The sequence below is a fragment of the Pituophis catenifer genome, unplaced genomic scaffold, assembly GCF_029215685.1.
Source record: "Pituophis catenifer annectens isolate HBS135680 unplaced genomic scaffold, rPitCat1.0.hap2 SCAF_1, whole genome shotgun sequence".
Taxonomy (NCBI): domain Eukaryota; kingdom Metazoa; phylum Chordata; class Lepidosauria; order Squamata; family Colubridae; genus Pituophis; species Pituophis catenifer.
The window spans coordinates 49,283,795-49,302,008 of record NW_027256881.1 but is presented as its reverse complement, the minus strand read 5'-3'; positions in this window follow the sequence as shown (position 1 = coordinate 49,302,008).

The following is an 18,214-nucleotide window of genomic DNA, read 5'->3' as shown; positions in this document are numbered from 1 at the left end:
TTTCTTCTCAAATAATTTAGGAATGTTGTCTAAGATTTGATGAGAATGCTGTAATTTTTTTTCTGTCAAGCTTTCCTTTGAAGGAGGCATCTTAAATTAAGGGTTATCATCCTGAAGGCTGTATCACATAATCCATATAGTTTAATGACAGACACATATGAACATAAGCCATTCTTTTAATGCTTCCTGTATTGTTTTTCCTGTTTTATCAAGCAGGGGCCCCAGCAAAGCAAGTGAAAAGTAACTGTAATGTTTAAACAGGTTTTTCAAAGTTTTTATGTTTATAGTGGGCAGGGTGGATTTGATTTAAATCGAGTTGATTTAAAGCACAATTTAAATCATGATTTAAATCACTAGTAAAAAGGCTTGATTTAAATCAACTCAATTTAAATCATAATTTTTAAAGAACAACTGTCATCTCTGCTACTCCTTTGACCCACTGTTGACTCACCTATAGTCCCAGTGTTGCAGAATATACAGCCTCATGCTACATAACTAAGCTCCATTTCATGCTGAATAAACTAAATTATTTATGTATCTTAAATAGAAAACTATCTTACGATAGATTTTTACCCCAAAAGTTTTTTATTAAAATAAATTTGATTAAAAATCAAAAATATCCGATTTAAATAAAAAAAAACTGATTTTTTTGATTTTTTTAAAAAAATCATTGATTTTTATCCACCCTGATAGTGGGTAGACTTTTTGTCCTGGTTCAATACAATTTAGGCTCTTTGCTAGACAAAGAGGTTGTTAGGCTGGCATTTCCACAAAAAAGGTGTTTAGGGGATGAGAAGATTTCCAAAGGAGCACTTCTTCAAGTGATGTAGAACCTTGTCTTCAGCTATAAAAGCTATTCAGCTATTTTTGAAAATTCAGTCCATCATAACAATTATTAATTGAATAGAAGAAATGACTCAACATTAAGGTCAGCATATGCTCAGATAATTGGTTGAAACAGATTACCCAATGCCTCTTTCTGGCCACATTCATGTTAAGCATGTTGGATTAATTTCAGTTTAATTAAGATACTGTTGATTTCTAAACCATGGTTTGTGGCAAAGTATGTTGTGATCATTTAAAGCATTTATTTTAAAAATAAATGCCATATACCAAGTTAAAATGTTATATCTTCCTTCACTATTGGCTTCCTTCTTTAATTAAAAGACATTTTTTTCAAGTCATCTAGGAGTCAGAATAAATGTTTGCAGAGACCTTATAGTGCAAACTAATATGAAGATAAGATCTGTAGTAATGTTTAATCATCAGATTATCTGCTCCATGTTTCTTGCTGAGTACAATTGGTTCTTTTCCACATATTTTAAAAATAAAACTTTATTGCCAAAATGGGGACACCTAGAAGATTGCTAACTAAGCAAAAGGAACTTATATTTCCTTTTTTAGGAAAAATTACGTGATTTTTAACAATCTTGAAGTTTCTTTTTAACCTGATTTTGATTGTTAAAAATAATAAGGTATAAAATAGAAAAACTCACTTTATGCAACTGATGACCAAACTATTATGTAACATAGCCATATTTTATTAGCTGAAGGTAATTCATGAAGAAATATTAAAAAATATTATAATTTCCAAAATATAACTTGTGGTACAATGACAATTCCCCATCCTTAAAGCAAGACTCTTTGAAAAGTAACATGGAGTTACAAGATGATGCTTGTTGTAAATTGTTTTACTTGCATTTATAAATGTATTATGTGGTTTCTTAAATTAATAAAAGTTTAAAAATTAAAAAAAAAAAGAAAAGTAACATGGAGTTGAAATACTCAGTTCTAATTGAAGAACACATTCATTGTTCATTGTCACATCTCTTGTTACATGCTACAGCTGTGCTTGAAAAAAAAATATTATGGTTGGTCATATAGTCAGCCAGATGTTTAGACTGTTTGGCATTTTTGTTAATCTGTTGAGCCCTTCCCAAGGATCTGGGATTGGCAGATGTTGTTTGATGGTATTAAAGGATATATTATTATAGGATGTGAACTGTTTCAAGTAAAGGTGCCTAAAGCAATCAACCGATAGTGATTTTGATGGTGCTCAAGTGGTGCTCCAAATATTTTGGGATTATACCCAAAGCATCTATTACTATTTGTACTATCTTTGCCGTCTTTTGCCACAGTTGTTCCACTTCTATTTACAGGTCTTTCTATTTTGTGATTTTCTGCAGTTCTATATTTATCACCTATTATAATAATGACAATTAGGCTGGTATCAAACAGGCTAGGCTAATGTCCTGGTGAAAAAGTCCTTAGAAATCCTATCTTGCCACCTTTAGTAAAAAAAAATTAAAAAAAAATGATTGCTTGATGATCCTGTCTTCTAATTTAGGATCTAAAAACTAAATGAAATTTAGAAACCCAATTTAAGCCTGGAACCAGCTGGGTGATCTTGGACCAGTAATTCTCAGCCAAAAAAGGCAATGGCAAATCACTTCCAAATTGCCAAGAAAACATTAGGGTTTGTCCAGGTATTACCAGGAGCCAAGATAAATTTAACATAAGAGGTACACACACAAACACACACACTCATTCACAGTTAATGTTAAGACTTTTGTAAAGGACTGCCAGGACCTTGAGCATCTGACTGAACAAATCACAATAGCCTATTTCACAGATAATATAAAGCCACAATAGATGGGTTTGCATAGGTCATTATGTCATCAAAATGACTGTACTGTGACTGATGACAATGCAAATCACTTTGTGTAGAAGTACTTCCAAAGAAATGCTGTAACCTACAGAAAATAAAATCAGCACAGATTTTTACTCCAAGTTAAGATCCAGAATTAGGTTTCCGTCTCTAGAATCTTAGCAAGAAAAAGGTGATACTATCAGAAGCTTAATTCTCATCAAAATCTGAACAGCCACTCATTTCTTAATCCTACAAATTCCAGTCTTAATACCATCAGACCAAAGACCTATACAACTCATTAACTGATTTATTTGGTGGCTGGCTAGATATTCATGGGAGCAGGGCAGGATAATAAACAATTTTCACCTGCTACTTTTCTCCCGTCCAACTAGTTCTTAGAAGGATCCAAAAATTATTGGATTTATCTGCCATTGATTTATTTAACTGTCTTTTCAAACTATGCCAGTTGATAGTGCCTATCATATCCATCTATCCAGCTAAGTATCTATTTAAAAAAAATCTTCAGTCTTGGTCATTGCATTCATATCTTGGTCTCTCAAGCATTGTTATTTTGCTTTTCCTATTCCTTTGCTTCATATGTTTGATACAAAATTCTTTTGCTGTCCCCAACCACATATTTAATTGAAAAATCTGTACTTAAATAATATGTCCTGAAGGGGAAAATAAATTAATTTAAATTATACATTACTACTTGGATAACTTGTGATGATGAAAGCAGATTAATTAGAAGACATTCAGATGATTGCACACGTAGCATTTAGGCATTTTTAAAAAAATAATAGCTGAATGTAGAAAAATAATTAAGATTTATTCACAGAGCTTCATGAGCATAATGGCAATCCAAGGTATCTATCACTCATTAGAAAATTGGTCTTAAACTAGTTTGAGAAAATTCAAGATTAATTTCAGAATGGACTTCCGGTTGATGTTGCAGCAAGATCGGACATGAGCGGGTCTCCGCGGTCCTGTGCCGAGTTTTCCCTGTTGGTGGGCTCTGAAAGGAGCCAAAGTCTCCCTGTAGGAGCGGCAAAGCAAAGAGGGGCGCCTTATGAGACCATGGAGAGTCGCAACTCTCCTGCTGGATCCCATTTTTTTCCCTCTCAGCCACGACAGGGAGAAGAGCAGCTTAAAAATGGCTGCCACAAAGCTGGGTCAGGCAAGGAACACCTAAGATTGGTGCTGGAGCGGAGTTAGTGAACAGTGTCTGGAACTGGGTGAGAGGATTCTTTCTTATTTGAAACCTAATCCCAAAAGGAAAAAATCCAGGAGAAGAGAGGCTCACAACTATTTGCTAAAGCAGCAACTAAGCACTTTGAGAAAAACTTCAGAATTGAAAGAAAATAATTAAGGGGAGAAAAGCAAAAAAAACCCCTAACCTGTTAAAAATACATAAAATTGAACTTTCAAACTGAGCAGGCATTGTTTTGGAAAGGCATTTTAAAAATACTGGAAATATTTACCTAAAAAATTAACTTTGTTTCTATATTTTGACTTATTATTTGACTAAAACTGGTTAACATTGAAATCTAAACTGAGAGTGCCATCTGCTGATGAAAGGAAAGTATTACATATTCTTAAATCTTGAAAATTCTGACAAGGATATGTTTTATCCACCTATGATGTGACTATTGGAGATTTAAATATGAGAATAAGGAAGATTTTTTCATTAAAGAGATCCCTGAATGATACAAGATTGAATGCATAAAGGGGATTTAAGGAGGTTCTGGAAAGCTTTTGGGATTATCTAAAGGAACAGATTGGTTAACTATGGAATACTTTGAATTTTTGGGGGGGGAGTGACTTTAGGCTTGAATATATTGTTTTTGGATTACTGGACAAAAGCGGGACTTATTAAAACAAGACAAGATGCTACATCAGGAGGAAATGAGTGGAATTTGGGAAGAAATGGCATCAGTGTTTCAAAGCATCAAGGACATTCTGATAATAAATCACAAGGAGATTAAGAACTTAATGCATGGCATGGATGAAAAACTGGGAAATATTATATAAAGGACAATGAGTGATTGAGACATCCAAGAAAAGGAGAAGCCAATTGAAAGAGCAGATGAAAAAGCAGAATGGATTAACCAGAAAATAAAACAAGACAACAAAAAGGAGACAATAACAAAAACAACAATGACTGATGAAATAAACATCAATCTTACTTCAGGGGAAAACATTTTAAGAGATTTAAAAAGGGAACCGGAGATGCAGAAAGACATTTTTGAAAGGGAGACAGGAGCAGGAGTAGATATTTTGGAAGCCAGACAATAGAAAAGGGCAGAGATGGGAGAAATATTTAAAATGAATAATCAGGATGTAGATGCAGATAGAGGAATATGGGAGGCAAGTTAAAAAACAAACAAAGCTTTAAAGCAAGCAGGAGATGACAGATAGAAAGGATTTGTTTTTAAATATAATGATGGCATGATTAAAAGTTAGAATAGGGATAGAAATAGGGGGAATATTAGTATACACATTTTTATTGAATAAGACAAAAGTAATAAGAGGGAAGATTAGAAATTGAATGATGGTATTATGTATGTTTAAACAATATTGTGATTGGCATTGGAATAACATTGAAACACTGAATAATTACTGTAAATAATGAAAGCCTATAATTTAATACAAATATGTGTCTTAACACTAGACCTACATAAGCTTGAGGAATGTAACAAATACAATTAATAGCACTATTTTTATTTGTACTAAAATGTATGATACCCAGGTGCCATACTGTTCATGCATTGATATGGATATATTGTAAAATAAAATAAAAAAACTTCAGAACATATCAGTAAAGAAATAAAAAAAGCTTTCCTATTGTGCCTCAAGTACACATTTAACATATGGAAGGCCTTGGTACAAATCATCAGTCTACTAAAATTGTGTGCAATTGAATTAACATTAGCTTGTTACTAGGAAAAGAAAAAAAAACATATTTCACAAAATTATTCTAAGGTAGAAACTTTCTAATGCTATCATGTCAGGAGTCTCTCTCTCACCCACACAAGGAAGAACAAAGAAAATGTTTTTGTTTTAATGACAAAGCATGGCAAAGATCTACAAGAATTTGCTATGCATATTAAAACTTTTTTGTGATGTGAACCCCAGTTAGTGAGTGAGTGAATGACAGAGTTTTTGATTAATAGAGGATCTTAGATCATTTATATAATCTGGCTACTTTACCAACCTCATAGGTTCCTAAACTCAAGAGACATGTTTGTTTGTTTGTGTGTGTATGTAATCTATTTCTTTAAGTAACAATCTGAAAAGACTCTGCCATATAGCACTGATGGTTAACCTTTTCAGCACCAAGCGCTGGAACCCGGAAGAGAGCAGCTGACCAGAGTGCATGCGCGAGATGGAATCTGGAAGAGCAGCTGGTTGCCGCGTGCAAGCACATAGGTGCCATAGGTTCGTCATCATGGCCATATAGTAACAATATGCAATATTATTTATAAGGTTAGCTCTATTTTACTTTGTCCACAAATTTCAATCATTTAATCATAGACATTCTAAGTTGTACTAATACTTTACATTTCATAATTTTAGAAGGAAAATAGTGAGTTCAGTTTCATTCAGGGACCTTAATTCTAACGTAAAAATGAGAAAAAATATTTATTTTTTCACTTTCTTCATGTGAGGCATAGTTTGATGTCATGACCCTTCTTACTGACTTTTTTTTTACCTCAATCTAGAAAACCAGAATGAATATATGGATATAAATAAAAATAATATACATACATCTACTTTTTTCTGACATGAGATTCAAAATCACAGATCTATATCTTTTAAGTATTTAAGTTGCTGAAAATACGAACTAATTTTCTTTCAGCAATCATTAAATTACTACAATAAAATACTGATGATTGTATATACTTTGCAATAGCCAAACTAATTTTTCCGCCTCTACTTATTGAATTCTCCCCAATTATGTTTGAAAAATACGAACCCGTTATTCAAACTGGCATGTGTAGAATTCAACAGCTTATATGACTTGAAACTCAAATGTGCTATATTTTTGGATGTTAATAAAAAAATCAAGCACAATTTCTGGACATGTTCAAGTCACTTCTTGGCTATAATACAGAAGTTGTTTGCCATGGCTGTCTTTAGATTTTTTTTTTCCTTTTTTTGGCCTTTCCAGGCTATTCTACAGCCCTGGAATTTCCTGGTACTCTTCTATCCAAGTAAAAACTGGTTGGATACTAGATAGATTTTTTTTTTTTTAGAACAACCAAGTTCCCCTAGGTGCTGACTTCTGCTGTGACATTTTATAAACATGGGTTCATATAAATAGAAAATTTAGTTTAGTTTCAAATCCGTAGCTTCAACTTGAGAATTTCACAAGTTTTCAAATCGAAACATTGGGAACACATTAGGAAAATATTTTATTTGGGCCAATCAAATGTCACATAATTACAGAGGTAGTTTTTGCATACTTTTGAACTTTTCAGCAACTCAGTGTTAGCATACCTAATGTAATACATTTATATAGATGTGCTACATTTGCCTTGTATGGGAAATGTCTGTAAGAAGAACAGTATATTGCATGACAAAAGAAAGAATAACAACAGAAATCAAGATGAGAGAGAGAGGGAGAGAGAGAATTATTAAAGTCACACAATATATTTATCCATTTGAGGTTAGAAGATATTTTTAAGGGGCTAGAGGAAAATATACCAGATTATTTAGTATATTCTGCCAAGCAATATGATGGTCTGCTAATCTAAAAACTGAAGTTAAATAAATTCCCAATATTTTATATATTGTTACCTAAAGGATAAATTGAGAACGTCAACATGCACAACCATAAGTATAAAAATGGTCTATAACTGGATTTTATTTCACCTTTTAAAATCTCAGTTAATATTCATATTCACAACACTTGAGAAGTAACCTATAAAGCCTTTTTAAGGCAATAATCTCTACAAGAGCAGTGCATTTTGTACAAAGAATATTTTACCATGTGTTTTATGATAAAAATAAAGCCAAGTTGCAATCACCAAAATGGAAAGACAAACAAAATCTTACACTAATGCTAATCAACATTTAAACTTCTAGTGATCTCTTCAAAGTTCTTTTTCTGATGGGGCAATTGCCTCTGTTCTGGGTATACAAAGAGTATTGGACCTGTTTAGTTTAGAAAATATTGCTAATTTCTAGTTTGTTAGACAATGCCTTGTTGAGTTAAGAGAACTCTGGAATAAAAAGGCATCTTTGACTTGAGCCCTCTCTCACTGTGGATCTGTAAGTTCCTTCCAATATTATCAATCTGACTTTCATTTTTCTATTTGATACTACCATATTTTTCCCATCATTCTCTTAATCCCTTTATTTGAGGCTTCCATCATCTAGCCTTCTCACTGTATTCCCCATGTCTGTCCTTTAAATTTCAGTGCATTGTAAAAGTTGAGAGAAGAGTAGATGAAAATTAAGTGGCAATTGAAAAAGTCAGTATAAATTTATAATAATCAATAATGTAATTTGCAAATAGGTTGAAAACAATACAAAATCTAACTCAAATGTCTATTATATCACCAAATAGGTGATAAGAAGAAAGCACTCAGGACCTTCAATTTATGAAAGGCTATTTGAGAAAATCATGCAATTTTTGCCATTTTAAATGGGTTGGCTGATAAATGTATATGTGCCACAATAATTAAATAAATAGTTTTCAGGGAAAATCCAAGGGTCTTCTGACATTTTTTTTTCTTATTGTTCTTCACTAGGGTTTCTTCTGATTTTGTGAGCAGCTTTTGTCTATGGCAAAAAAGTGAAAAGGCCAATAGCTGAATCTGACTAGGAACAAATATGAGGAGGGAGAACTAGGAATTAAAATAAAAAACCCTGAAATTCCACTCTTCCTCTTCTGTCATAGATAAACCACTAGCTTAAGCATAATCAATTTAGAAACACCTGTCTGATCCACAAATACTGGAGTTACATGAACCACCATTTGTTCCAGCTTTCCAAGGCTGCCTTCCTTCCTTCCTTCCTTCCTTCCTTCCTTCCTTCCTTCCTTCCTTCCTTCCTTCCTTCCTTCCTTCCTTTCTATGTTTAATGTGGAAATGGCTTCAATAAACAGACTCCATTATAGATACTTGTTTCAAATATGTTAGAACTTATGTTGATTTTTGTAAATTTTAGATGGACATTTAGTTCAGTTGTGGATATATGTTACATAATCTCAATTCCCAATAATACAAGATCCAAATTTTATTTATCCAATTGGATATAATTACCTTTGCACATAAATCACCTGCCAAAACTTATTTAGCTGGTTCATCAAGTTTCAGATGAGAACTATGGTACATAGGGAGCTGCACTACTCCCTACAATTTTTTCTTGTTGGATCAAAGTAAAAAATGAATAGATCAGAATTACACTTTCCAACTCTACCTTATTAGAAGGATTACTAAAATGATACATGAAAACTAAAAGCCAATTTCAATTTCTCTTTGTAAACAAGATGACATAAGAATCCGGGGTCAGAAACTTCAGTAAAAAGCAAGTTAGTAGCCAGTAGTAGAAATGAGATAATAACACACCTCTCTCTTGGGCTTAATTTACAGTTATCCCTGGAAAAGACTTCTTTATAGCACTCCAAATGGCCTTATGACCTCCTGTATTATTTTCATGATAAAAGTTCCTTTGCAAAAGTTCACATTTAAGTACTTTGAACTCATATTCAACTACTTCATAGCCAAACTGACGATACTGCCTAGGTACACAGCAACCTCAGCCAGGGAAAAAATCACTGCCAGTATTTATGGATAGCAATCAGATAGGGATGCTAATCCATGTTTTTCTTTTCTGCCTAGAAACTAGCAGTATGCAGAAATGGTGGTAAGATTTACAGCTTCTCGAGTTGCCCGATCTTTAAGGTTCAAGAAGCAGTAAAATATTTTATACAGTGCAACAGCTCCACTCTGTGGCTTCAGTTCAAGCAAGAACATACAGTGCTGGGGCAGTGTGTTACAAGTGTCCTAAAATAAGAACAGTTCATCCAATGTACTGAGCCACAACTGGGTCTCTGAGGGTTTCTTACAAAATATACTTGTTATTAAGAATTAGAAGATATCTCTACCAATTAACCTGAATTCTGATCCTTCCCTCCCTTCTGTTTATTTTCTTACTCATCCACTATGGTGTTTTAGTTCTTTGAAATGTTCTTTTAAATATTCCCAAAACCTTGATATGCCTTTAAAGTTCTGCATTCATTGATTCATGATTTTAACATTTTTATCTGTAATCAATTTGAACAAATTCATTTCACTTGCATAATCCAGATTCAAGAGCAAATGTAAAGATTATTTTATATAATACATCCTAAAATTGTATGGTGTTCTCATTAAACTCTTTCGCTAAAATAAAAAAAAAGCTTCCAAAATTTGATTTAGGACAATCATCTTTTAAATCTTTTTTTTAGAATAATTATTACTAAACCACTGGATGAAACCAACTCTTAATTTTAAAAGCCACTCGGTAGCTAATAAAACAAAATCATTTTAAATTTAAAACATCATCATTTCAAAGAATACTTTAAAAATAGTTAGATATTCTACATTGGGGTAAACAATTAATTTTCCCAAGGGGACACAGGAGAAATTGGTAATGTTGTAATGACTCCCACCACTGCTGCTCCCCACTCCCACTGCCACTTTTTCTTCAGAGTTGAAGAAGCTTCTTGGATGAGAAGCGAAATGTCTTCAAAGAAAAACCAGAAAGTCCAGTTGCCTCTTGAAAAAGCACGTTTGGGACAACCTGGATGACCTGGATGGCTGAGAATCTCCATAGACATAGGATATGGATGGTCAAATTAACAATATTAAAGAATACTGAATTTATGTACCATGGCATCCATTTTTTCCATTAATGAGTTCAACAAAGTGCTTTTTAAAAACCCAAAGCTTATTATGTTTTCTGTATTAGAGGCTATGAAGTACAGTTGGAAGATGTCCTGGCAGAAGTATAATTTTGAACTTTACCTGTATGATAAACTTGTTCTCTGGGATTATCCTAGTATAAAAAATAACAGCAAATCTTTGGGCAGGGAAACACTCAAAAAGAGGCATTTTTTTTTCTCAATTCATTAGGGGGCAGCTTTCTTCTAATCTCTCCCTTTATTCACACTTCCTCCTCTCCCTTAGAACGAACCAGTGGAATCCAGGAAAAGGGCCCAATTTAATGGGTAAGATCCCAGTTGCAACATAAGAGAATGTCACACAAGTATGACTGTCTATAAAAACTGTAACTTAAAAAAGCAGACTTGAAATTAAGGTTTTACTGAAAAGGGGCTCAACCTAAAATCAAGATTGGTTTTGTAGTATGGCTGCAAAAAACCAGATAATCACTATATATGACAGTGGAGAGGTACAGAGACATGAACCCCCTGCTGCCATGCAATGGCTATCCAAATTGTTGCAGCCTAGTTCTGGTACTTCATTATTTATGCCACCCACACAGTGACTTGCTCCTCTGAATGATGATTTAAAAGTAGTGAAGAAGAGTTATTCCAGATTGGATTTGGAATTAGCAAATATTTCACATATTAGAAACAAATACCTCTTCCACTCTCTCTAACAATAAATAACTAAAGTAAGGAGTAGTCAGTTGAAGCCAATGACAGTATCTTTTTGTTTTACAGTACTGATGGGATTTGGCTTGCTTCAATTAAGCCACTGTGACTTGGTATAATTAGCATGGGTTATATCCAATCAGTTCGATGAATAGAACAGACCACTGTGATGGATCACTGACCTTCTGGAGCTGATTTAGGGATGTTCATAAAAATACAAGTAGAAGGAAGCAAGTCTATTGGCAATAAAATTCATTCTAATGCTACTCTATAAACAGGCAACATTGCATACTCTATATAAAAATAAGCAAATGGAGAATATTAATAACAAAGTCTTTCCGATGGTAACCTTTGTCTATATATTAAAACATGTACTTTCTACATAGGAGAAGCTTCATCCCCAAAGTTTAGTGAATAATACAATATGCATGAATTCAAATTTAGACTAAAGGATATGTTTGTTTTAAAAAATCTCTCCAATTAAACATCAATCCCTTGTTTAAAAAAGCAAACTAACCTCAATACTTTCTGGAGGGAAAGTATTGCAAGGAAGAATATTATGAAACTCTTTTACTTTATATAGAACTCAGTCTTAAACACCAACTCAGAAAAAAGTGTGCATGCTGGGCTTCAAAACCCAAATATGAAAAATGATGCACACAAGGGATCATTCACAACCTCATTTACAGCTCTTAATCAGAAGACTCAGTTGCAGCTGCTGGAAAACATCCACAATAAGCAAACATTACAAAACATTGTTTACATTACCTGGTCTCCACTCTACCCTGGATAACTTCATTTTCAGCCCACAGCAAATGCTGTAACTCCACCACTGTGCCCTTGATTAAGGCAGGACATATGTTTTCATGTGGAGTCGTGATGGGGACCACCCAAGGAATTTCCCCCACCTCAATATTTCAAAGTCATATTTTCATCTGTTAAAATAAGTTGGGTGCCCATGAAGCCATACTTCAGGATATCATCTACTAAGAATTAAACTGCAAAAAATAGTCTAAGCATCAAATTATAAAAAATAAGCATCAAGGAAACACACAATATTAAAGGCCACATCATTATGCCTTTGGTGGCAATTCTACATATACTTAACCTGGGAGTAAATCAAATCTAATGATCAGAATAGAGCTGGAAGAGATCTTGGAGGTATTCTAGTCCAGCCCCCTGTTCAAGCAGGAGACCCTATACCATTTCAGACAAGAGACTGTCCAGGCTCTTCTTAAAAGCCTCCCGTGATGAAGCACCTACAACTTCTGAAGGCAAGCTCTTCCACTGGTTAATTGTCATCACTGTTAGAAAGTTTCTCCTTAATTCCACGTTGTGGCTGACCTTGATTAGTTTCCATCCATTGTTTCCAAAGCCATCTGGTGCTTTGGAAAATAAATTGACCCTCTCTTCTTGTGGCATCCTCTCAAGTACTGGAATAGTACTATCATGTCCTGCAACCATATGTTTTACTCTCCAGGTCTTTAATCATCTTAATTGCTCTTCTTTGCACTTTTTTCCAAGTCTCAATATCTTTTTTTGTAATTTGGTGAGCAAAACCAGATACAGTATTCCAGGTGTGCCCTTACTAAAGCTTTATAGAGTGGTACTAATATTTATTGTGATTTTGATTCTATGCCTCTGTTTATGCAACCAAGGATTGTATTAATTTTTTTGGCTGCTGCTGCATACTGCTGACTCATGTTTAAGCGATCGTCCATTAGGATTCCAAAGTTCCTCATGAGCTTTTAGTCTAGATAATCAATATCCCACTTCCAAAAAGCTGTTATCAAAATTGTACGCATTTTTAGAGATACCTCTCATTTCTAAAAGCAGCCTAACATGAAAAACAAATATCATATAAAACTCTGCTGCATGGGAAAAATGATCATATTTGAAAACAATTTAGATATGGATAGAGTAACTTGTTTCCTTCCTATGGATGCACGCACTTTCTTCTAGTGTAATGTGAGAATGTACATATGCACTGATGCATTTTACTTCTGAAAGCATAGAAGCCTGGATGCAAAAGAAATTTTCCTACCTGGAAATTCTTCTGAAGTATATCAAGAAAGCAGAGGATAGGTGCACATCTGATACTTACAATGGTATTTAGAGGAATGGCAAACCTGTAGGGTGCCACAGTTATCCCTCGTAATGCCCCTCTTATTTGGAAACAGAGGCATTTGGTTCAGCCTTCCTGAAGACAGAATGTTATACAAATTCATTATGAAAATTATTATATTTTTCTATCTGCTTCAAATACAAATAGAAGAAGAAGAAAAAAGAAAAATGTGTGTGAAACAGAGAGAGGAAGTGGGAGAGAAAAAGTACATGCTCCTCTGGATATGTAAGCTATCCATATTACATAGCCATTTGATTTCTGTAAGCCACTTGCCTTTGGTGAGATGGGCAGCATAGAAGTTTGATAAATACATAATAATATAATAAGAATAACTATAGTAAACAGTCAACAGATACACCTGACAGTGTATCTCATCTCATTCTCATCTCATTCTTAATTGGAGAACCAAGGTTGATCACTAGCTCATAAATCCCTAGGAATCCAGAGTGAATCAGTGATAACGCTTCCCCCAACCCCAATATCAGAAAGAAGTTTGGAATTATTAGATATATTCAGAGAATAATGTATCTGCATTGCAGCTGCAGATTACAAAGAAGATTTGTAATCTTATCTGGTACAAACTCCTACTGAACCATTTCAGTCATTTAAACTATGTCCAAATAAAGGTCACTTTAAAAAAAAAAAGGATTGCAGAACATGCATCTAGGATGTTCTCTCTTATCAGTCCACTAGACCTACAAACTTAGGCCTCCATTTGAGAATCACTCCCTCTTAAATCCAAAAAAACATGTCCACAAGTAAACAGCTGGACAAAAATGTCTATAGGCAAGTTGACTTAATTTCTCATTAAGAGCAGAACATGAAAGCAGAATTATACTTGACAAAAAGAGGCAAATTATATGCCTAGGGGATTAGAAGGAGGGACACAAAAGTCTTAACTCTTCTTCCATCATACCTTCCAAGAATATTGGGATTTCACATTTTTGGCCATGCGGGCCAGGAATTATAGAACTGAAATCCAATAATCTTGAAGATACCAAGTTTGGCTGATTTAATCTACCTAGCAGCTCGAAAGCATGTAAAAATGCAAGTAGAGAAATAGGGACCACCTTTGGTGGGAAGGTAACAGCGTTTCGTGTGCCTTTGGCATTTAGGCATGCCAGCCACATGACCACAGAATTGTCATCAGACAGCGCTGGCTCTTCGGCTTTGAAACAGAGATGAGCACCGCCTCCTAGAGTTGGGAACAACTAGCACATATGTGCAAGGGGAACCTTTACCTTTACCTTACTATTAATACTGTATATTTGCCTATAGAAAATTGCTGTTCACTTATAGATATTTAAACAAGGCTAACAAATCTAGGTTATCAGGGATATTTTTCAGCTCTAGTCTCAATGAAAACCATTGCTGCCAAATGTTTTTCATGGACTATTCACAGCCAGTGCCCAAATGACACTGAAATTTTGCATTCTACTACATAAAGTTAGTACTAGGTACAAAGGTATTTATTATTTTAAAAACTGGGAAAGAAAATATCTTCTATCTAAAATTTTAAACTTCAGATTTTTTGGTAAAGTGAAATTCTATGGATGACACCTTTAACAAAAATTAGACTGTATTCATTATGAGAGGAATGTTTGTACAGGCAGCTGAGAGACTGGCAGTGCTAGGATCTAAATTCTCTGCCCATAAGCCAGATAAGGTTAATGTAGCTATAATATTTTGTTGAATTTTTTAATCCTGTCCTGAGAGATCACACCGTCTATCGGAAAGAATCCATTTTTATACTACATTAGCTATTGGCCTTGCTGGAGAAGAGTCTGCCAAATTGTAGCTGTAATGAACCAGTTTCCAATTTGTGATATGGACCATATGCAAGTCTTAGTGGGACTATGATTTCCCAATAAATTCCAAAATTTGCTTGATCTTTCCAGGTTGGGATTATGATATTGTGCACAAAACATTCTTCTGAACAAAAAAATGAAAAGAAATTGTTTTCAATAAGCATAAGCTACTGGAGCTTGTGATAAATATATATTTTTCTAAGCTTGGTGAGATTTGAACTGCTCTGAACTTAAATATCAGGAAAATATCAACTCAGAATTTAAATTTTAATTTAACCTTAGAAGCACAAAAATATTTACAATATAAGCATCTTCATTTTCAAACTTTCAAATGATTTATTTTCCAATTGCTGACTTTATAAGTGTAATGGAAACCCAGCTAACACATATGTCCCCATTACATTCTCTCCCTTAATACAAATGATATTGATTACAAAAATAATTCTCTGGATGTTTCTGACTATAAATTGCATGGCATGTAATGACTGGAACTGTCACTCAAAACTTCTGAAAGATACTAGAGAAATTTCATCACAGTTCAAATTACTGATCACAGATTATACCATAATATAGACATACACACACACATATATGTCTATATATATATATATATATATGTATATATATATATATATATATATATATATATATATATATATATATATATATACACACATGTCTATACATATACATATACATATACATATACATATACATATACATATACATATACATATACATACACACACACACACATCCTGAAAAAATGCTCAGTGCTTTAAACTTTATTGGGATTCAGTATGTACTTAATAAATATAATTAATGTGAGTGTGTGTTTAGATTCTGCAAAAATATCAAAATGGAAATTGTTTTACTAGCCAAGAGTTTCTGATCAAGTTAAAGGGGAGAATCAAGAAATTACATCTAACTAATATACAAAATGAATTTGTAAAGAATTTTATCAGAATATATGCAAATACATTAATGCATTATTCACTTTACTTATATTTTAATGATTATAGAAAAATAGGAAAAAATATATTCATTTTGGAAACTCCAAACATTTAAATTCTAGGTACATATATATAAATCTAATTCAACTGTTCTTCACATTTCCTGCTTTCTCATCTTCCACAAATGAGAAGACTATAACAGGCTAGGAACAAAGGGAAAGATCAGAAACTTCGGATTAACTAGACTTTGGCATTATTGATTATGTGCCATCAAGCCGAATCTTATCAAATCTTAACTGCATAGGTTGGTTTTTTTTCCCCATGATAATCTTTCCCTATCCTGGTCCTTCAGGTATACAGTGCACCCATTGCTGCTTGCCTTCCTCTTGCATATATAACAATGAAAAAGCTTTAAGGCATTATGATTATAGAAGTAAAGTTGCAGTTGAGTGTCAAAAGAAAATGTAACTGTAGGTGTCATCCTTTGCAAGCTTCTCTGGAATTAAGTACAGGTATTCCTCAATTTATGACCCACAATTGAGCTCAAAATATATGTTGCTAAGTGAGAAAGTTTGTTAAGTTAGTTTTGCCCCATTTTGTAACTTTTCTTGCCATATTAGTTAAATGAATCACTGCAGTTGTTAAGTTAGAAACATGGCTGTTAAGTGAATCTGGCTTCCCCGTTGACTTTGCTTGTCAGAAGATGGCAAAAGGGGATCACATGACCATTGCAACCATCATAAAAATGTGAACCAGTTGTCAAGTATCCAAATGTAAATCACGTGACCATGAGGCTGATGCAATGTATATAAGTATGAAGAATGGCCATAAATCACTTTTTTCAATTCTGCTAATTATTTGATTCTTTCTTTGTTAAAATTTACTGGCTTCTAACACTTCAGAAGCTGATATGTTTTTATATTAAATCGCATTTACATGTAGAACAGGTGTAGTATTATGGCAATTGGCATAGGATATTTTATATTTTATTATACAGTACATACCTGATATAGAAAAGAAATAAGAATTCTAGCTTAATTGACCTATGTAAGTCCTCATTCCTAGTTGTATTCAATATGCTCAGGATATAAATGTTTAAACATTTATATATACATTTAAAACATTTATATGATTGTTTAAAACAATTTCTATGAGCCCATCCTAAACAATATTCCTGAAATAAGTTGAATCTGCCCATCCAAAGAAGCTTTTCAGATAAGAAAGAAGGAAGAGGAGGAGACAAAAAGATCCTTTCCAGAAACAAGCTTTTTTTTTTTTTATCTTGGAGAAAGAAAAAAGTCTTCTACAGAAGTCATAAGGTTTGGCAAGGATGAAGAAATATTTTGATAAACCATTAATTATATGAAAAGCAAAACCTTTGGATGTAGTTCAAAAAAAAAAACAATTACTTCCATCTGATCTCACTAAATCTGTAGAAAGTGCTACAGATTTTAAAGTAGCATTTCACAGACTGAAGAACTTCTTTGGAAGTTATGCAGGACAGCAGATAAGAGAAACACCCAGTCTGCTGAATAGAAACAGATAACCAAAGATAGGATTTATGGAAGAACCAGGTGATACGATGAACTTCAAACTTTAGGATATGGCAATAAATAATATTTATTGTGACCCACTTTGGTTTAACTTACTGTAGAAAGAAAGCACAGGAAATCTTCAAACTCCAATGATAAATAGTTGGGTTCAATAATCAAGTCCTTGCCTCTTGTTGAATAATATGAAACTTGTATTCAATTTATTTCTTAACCTGCTGAAAGATAGGAGTAAAAGAAGATCTAAGCCAATGTCATGAAGAAAGAAGAGTTAAGCCAACGTCATATAGCAGACGCTTCTCCAGAACTGGATTAATTCCCACAACAGATAGAATTGAGAAGCTGCAGTAAATAGAGGCTAGAAAAGGAAGTGAAAAAAATATTCATTAAAAATTATCACAGAGAGTAAAACTTCCTTAGGAAATATGTGATGTAAAATTTTGTATGCCCATCCAATTTTATAATCTTATTCAACTGAAGCAAAAAGGAAATCAGATATTAGGTAAATTACAGTTTCTGGCAC